Here is a 6,543-nt window from a genome sequence, read left to right on the forward strand (position 1 = left end):
GTTTTGTTTGTATGTTTAATTTTAAGTTTCGCGCACCGTAGAAGTGCAGTGTTTTTAAAAACGGAATTTATTGCAATTATCATTGCCTTGACGCACCCGATCTGATTTAAAGAATTCAAGCTAAACCTAGTTCTTGTTATACTCAGCCACGACGGAAGTGGAGAGAAAGGCGATTTAAACGAAGATCAATCTCACAGCGAGAGCAACTAACTACAGGCTGTATGTGTGTGTTCGTGTGTGTGCGTGTGGGTGTGTGGGTGTGCATGTGTGTGTGGGTGTGGGTGTGTGTATGTTGATGTTTGTGTTTGGTTTTAGTTTTTACACACCCGTAAGACACGTGCTTCGTCAAACGTTTTTATTCAGCCATATACCCTGTCTTGTGACTTGTCCATTGCGTTGAGTTTAGAGGCTAGCTCTTAACGACCCTTGCGAGCTATCCGTTTGTTCGACTTTCTTTGGACTCACATTGGATTGGCCATACCGGATGCACCACTCAAGATACTCGTTTAGTCTTTTATATATCAATATAATTAGAAACCACCCCATGATGCAGTCTGGTTTACCGAGCGTATATCACTAAAGCAAAACAAACCGCAAAGCAATGATTTTGATTAGATAGAAAATACTAGAACAAATAAATGAACCCATACAGATCGATTAAACAGAAACAGAAACCGCTGAGAATCTTGAATGATTATACAAAATCTACTTCATTGACTACATTCTCGTATGTGCTAGAAAACAATAAGCGAAGCGAAACAAAACAAACATAAAAAATTAAATTAACATTAAAAAACTGAAACCAATGAGTGATCAAACCAGTCAAGTTGAATGCATACAATTTAAGTAATTCATTGCATAGTTTCCCAATTATCAAACTACTTGCGACTACAGTATAGGATAGAAACAAATAGCAAAGTAAAATTTACCATAACAAACCATGAAGCATATGATAGGATAGTTACAACATTGACTCAAACTTCTCGTACAGCAAAAGTCGATACGATTATCTATCAAAAAACTAAAAAATAAAAAAATTATAATAAATAAAAAAAAGAAAGAGAAGGTAACGAAGAGTGCCGGCAATACAATTAACAACAACAAAAAAAAAAGTGAATACACAACTTGTAACAAAAACCATATATTTCAGAACATTTTAACCTTGTATTACTTTTATTTTTTCAATCGAAATAAAAGAACCATAACACTTTACGCGCTGGTTTTGAATGGAATGCTCCGTTTTCTTTTTGTTAAAAGCTCGAATCCGAAATTTGGTGATTGTGTTTCGGGCTAAGCAATGTCTCAAAAGTGAACCACCCGTTCACCATGGCTCAAGGAAACTCAGGGTAATTTGATGGAGGCGCCTGGTACCTGGTACCTTGTTGCCTGCTGACGAAATGGTTTCTTCTAATCCTATTAACCATTCGTCGAAAACTTTTGCTTCAGACTTTAAGAAGCTGAAAACATGTTGGTATCATCAAAACTATTGACTAAAAGCAAGAGCTGTGATTTTTTACGGAACACGATCTTGAGCTGAGCAGAAGACCGCAACTTTAAATTGTGTCGGTAGGATTTGAATTTGAAAAAACCTAACAAGTCCGTGCCTGATCCGATCGTGAACAAAAGCTGAAGTGTACGATCGTCGGAAGCAGCACATAGACCCCGACGACTCCCGTTGTCAGTGCGTGGCCCAAGGCTGATCCATCGGGTCAGGTCCTATCACAACCTAAACAAGGTGCTCACTTATTAACAGCTTACGAGGTGCGGAGTTTAACTACGGTGATTGCACTATGGGCATTGGCTGGAACGAAAGTAAGAAAACGAACTTACGCATAATGTATCAAATTTGAAAACAAACCAAATTATTTAACTCTTACAAATTCACCGTTTTTTAGATTCATGTGTTTTAAATGTAGTGCTGTAAAAAACTTCTCAGTGCGAAGCATGTATTTTTAAAAGTATTGAACAAACAACTCCAAGATGCAAAAAATGAAAAGGAAGTTGAATTTAGTCATCTAGCCTTAAGAAAGTGGCGAGTAGGTGCGAGAGTATGAAATGGCCCGATCATACTCTGACATGGTTCGTGTTTTATCACTTTACGATGAATTTATCTGCGGGTAGGCACGGATCTGACTATTAAGTACTGTACATTGAAGGAAACCTCAGAAGTACCAGGCGTCTCCATCGTGACACGTTGTCACTTCGTACTCTGAGGTACTAGGCGTCTCCATCGTGACAAGCGACAACTTGTATCGACGGTAAAATTAATCCCCTTTCAGGCCCTTTCAGTCTTTTATTTTCCAATTCGGCATTATTTACTTTAATTACATTTACCTCTATTTTTATGCACTTGAATTTCAATCTTTTTAATTTAGTTCGCGCCCAAGAACGTCGTTTAAACTCTCTATTGGAGTTTTACCTTTCATTTGTTTAACTGAAATTTTACTGGAGTGACACTTTGGGAATATCTGAAATGACACATTTATCGGTTTATTTCAAGATAAATAATATGAAAAATAGGAAAAGTAACCTTTATTGGCGAACTCAATTCATCAGTGAACAGCGAACCCAAACTGGTGTTATTAAGTGTTGTTATTTAAATATAAGAACGATAAAAAAAGACGTACATTCATATTTTACCTAGCAATACAAATCAATATCCTTATTGATAGTGTCTACTTGGAACATTCGCCCAAAAAATCAGCATTAAAATAGACTTTGTAATAAGGCGCACAATGTACACTGTGCAAAAAGGGGTTTGGTGAGCAAATGCTGTACCGGAACATCGGGTGGTGCAAGTGTACGCCGTTATATAACCCATTTTCTTCGGCCCAAAGACGCTTGCAACCGTGACTATGTTGCAGTTGCGCGCGGAAATGTTACGTGGAAACCGAGAACCAACCAAGGCGGGCACACGTACACGTGCAGTTAATGCCGTTTAGCCGCTAATACGAAAATGGCGAATAACAATGGGGATAATTTGCAGGAGAAGACAAGCCATCTAGCATGCAGCATCCGGTGCTTCCATCGGACGAAATGTGTGAAGACGAAGCACTATTGACGATTGAGCGCAACCTTTCCTGCATTGGATGGCTTTCGAAGAGCCTTTTGACAGCACGTCGTGCGTTGGTGCGCGCGGCAGGTGGCTGGCATGTTGTTTTGCATTCCGAGCTCCAAAACGTTTGGTCGCGCCTAGCGTCAAACGCTCAACCCCGGTGCCAGCAGACGCCCCGAAATGGCGAACGCATCGACTCGGCTCTCGAAGAAGCAGCAGATCGCTGGTAACGTTCGCTTTCGATAAGCGTCGCGCTCTATATACGGTATCCCCTTTGACATTGACACCCATACCGACGCGCACCGTACCCTGCACGGCATCGGGACGGAAATGCGTGCGCCTGTTGGCGTGGCGACTACCATACACAGGTGCAGCCAAACCGTCAGCTCTTTCTCTTTATCTCGCCTCCGACGGGAGAGAGCGTGTGCCGTGGCGTGGCGTGCAGCATCCTCCCTGGACGGGACACTGGCGTGCGAGCGCACGCACACCACGGCGCGATAGGCAGTGGCCGCCACAAAGCTCGTACTCGGGCGCCCGACGAGAGATGCGCTCGTTCGCCGCCGTGCGGGTCTCTTCGGGCGGGCAGCATCCGAACGCGGGCATCATCTTGCTCGGACCATCGCTCGGCGCTGGCAACGACTGCGTTTAGTCCGCCAGTGGTTCGCACACGGGCGTGTGTCGGGTAGGAGAACCACCAGCACCAGGAGTGAAACAAGCAAAAACGTAACGCCTGCCGTAACGGTGCGAGAGGTTGTGACCAAGTGACCAGCGCTGTTTTGTTAGGAGAGGTGCGAGGGAGCGGGGGACTTTTTCGGGGTTGGTGAAGGGCCCATGGACCTCCTCGGCACAAACGGAACTGCCCTACCTCAGACGCAAATCCGAGCTTCGAAGACGTAACGGGACCTTGTATGGTTAAATTTTCTAACCGTGTGTGGCTATCTCTCTACGTGCGCGCGTGTGTGTGCTGTTGTGACCGTGCTGTGTGTCAAGAGAAATTGCCCGAATCCCAGGGGCAGGGGAGCCACCGCCCAGCCAAAGCCCACGGTACCATGCATGGGTATTTCTCGCGAGGAATCACTACGCAAACAAAACTTCCTACCAGTCCATGGGCAGGACGGACTCGCGCGGCAAAGAGGGGGGGCAAGGTGGGGAAGGTCGGATCAACAATCAACCAACGGGCTGCAGCAGTTCTCCAACCAAAACAACATCAAGCAAACGCACGGCACGCAGGTCCGATTCCGAATCGGTGGCTGAAAAATACAAAAAAAACGCCTAAAGACACTGAGACTTTGGGACTCCGGGAGCCTGAATTCTGCGTCCACCGAGAGGACGATACCCAATGCACTGGCCACCGCCTTTCCGCTCAGCTTTCAACCATGGGGTGTGGGGGACGCTCGGCCCAGTCAGTTGTGTGCGGTTGCGAGTCCTTGCGTAAGTGATCCTGGCATGTGACGAAAGGAATCACGGGAGTGAACAGGACATGGGAAAATGAACGAACCAAAATAGGGGGGAAAAAAAAGGATGCAAACCGCTCCCGTGAGCCGTTACGGGGCGGCGATGTGTGTGTGTGTGTTGGTGATCCGGTCGGATCCGTGCCGTGCCCCTAGAGTCAACAACAGAGGTTTCGCGGAACCCAGACCTCCGAATTTGCGGTACTTGCGACATTAAGGAATTCCCGAGTTCGACAGGTTCCAAAAGCCCTGCGTGTGTGTATGTTTGTATGTGTGTGGTAGGGAGGATTCTTTTCTGTTTGTGAGGCCAACAAGAAGAAACGCCTTGAAACTCATCTTCCAAAGTCGTCATCTCTAGCGTTAAAAAGGATAATATGGAAGCTGTGGTGTGTGCGTTCACTACGAGAACCATCAGCAAACGGGATAATGCCAGAAAGAGAAAGAGAGATGGAGAGGAGAGGGCGAGGAACAGAGAAAGAGAGAGATAGAGAGAGAGAAAGGGAGAGAAGTGATGTGAGAAAGAAAGTGCGCGTATTTATGTGCGTGTGTAGCCACCGTGAGGGCGGGGTGGGGCATCGAATCTGAACCAAAAATTTCTTTTTTGCGAAACTTTCCCCCCCCCCCCCCCCCCCCCCCAACCACCACCAAAATCCTCTCGTTTCTCGTCCGTCTATTTTCGGTCGTAATTGATTACAGGTTTTTTAACATCTGCAGCTATACACACCATCCCGACCTCGTGCGCTCGTGTACTGCCTGGTCGTTGTTTGGTGGTGCCCGCTTCAGGGCGGGATGTCGCGCACACACATACCTCTACATGTGACGGATCCTGTCAGTGGATTGTACATTGGAACACCCTTGCGGGTGATGGAGTCGCCCGTCGGGTGGGTTTTAGATTTCAGATTTCCGTCAGTGTAGCTCTTCTAGAAGCTAGCTGGACACTGTACGTGGATGATAGATCTGTTTCGGTCGGTTCAGTTCATGGCCGCCCGATGAACTGCCAGTCACACTGTTTTCAGCGTCAAACGAGGGGGCACTCCTTTTCATTCTTCAGTTCAACCACCGCTCGCTTTTGGTATTGTTTTTGTTTGCAAACGCCACTAGAGTTCCAACCTGGAAGGTTTCCTACGGTTAGGCGTTGGTACTGTGCGCCAATAGACCTCCAGCCTCTAGAGACAAAGCGAGCGAGCCACCGAAAGGGCGAAAGCACGGAGACCAACCATTTTGGTTGGGGAATTGATGAAGCCAGCCGTACCTGAATGTCGCCAACCGCAAGCGAAACCACAGCAAACGCTTTTTGGCAACCCAGGAATTCTACAGCCGGTACCGCACCCTTGGGCCAGTTCATTTGCGGTGCACGCCTCTAGCCAACATTGGTATAAATCTTGCTCTCCGTCTCTGTGGGGAAAACGGATGGCTCCAATAAATGCTCAATCTCCTGTAAATAATGGTTCTGTTGACAATATCCCACCCCCTTCCCTGCGCGGTGGTAGGCCTCGCTGCCCTGCGGTGGTAAACCGCAATTCGTACACACACTCGCGGCGAGCGGAGCGGGTCGTAAGCTGGGCGGTGTATTGTGTACATGTCTGACGAAAAAACAATATATCTATATGTATATATTTGTCTGTATGTAGGCACCGAAACAGGTTCCAGCACTGAACAGGCAGCTTGCATTGTGGTGAACTTCGGTGAGATCTTGGATGAGCGGATCTCATACAGTGCCGGCTGCTCCTCCACACTCCGCCAGTGATAAAGAGACCGGAAGAGGGCACCAATAGGTAACAACCCGCAGCTGCAACAGGAAACTGGAAGCAGTCCAATAAGGTGTGTCTTTGTGTGTGTGTGTGTGTGTGTGCGCGGTTGTATGTGTGTTGCAAGCGTGGCAGGGATGGATAGCTCCGCATTGCTCGCGGCGTTTGCAGCCAACACTCGTTAACACCCTTCGCCGCGCGTACCACACAGTCTCACACCCTGCTCCAAACGGCGGTAACTCTGTCCTGCACCTTCGTCCCCCCGTTCCCCAACGTTTCCCCCCCTCCC

This window comes from Anopheles coustani, chromosome X, assembly GCF_943734705.1.
Source record: "Anopheles coustani chromosome X, idAnoCousDA_361_x.2, whole genome shotgun sequence".
NCBI classification, from domain to species: Eukaryota; Metazoa; Arthropoda; class Insecta; order Diptera; family Culicidae; genus Anopheles; species Anopheles coustani.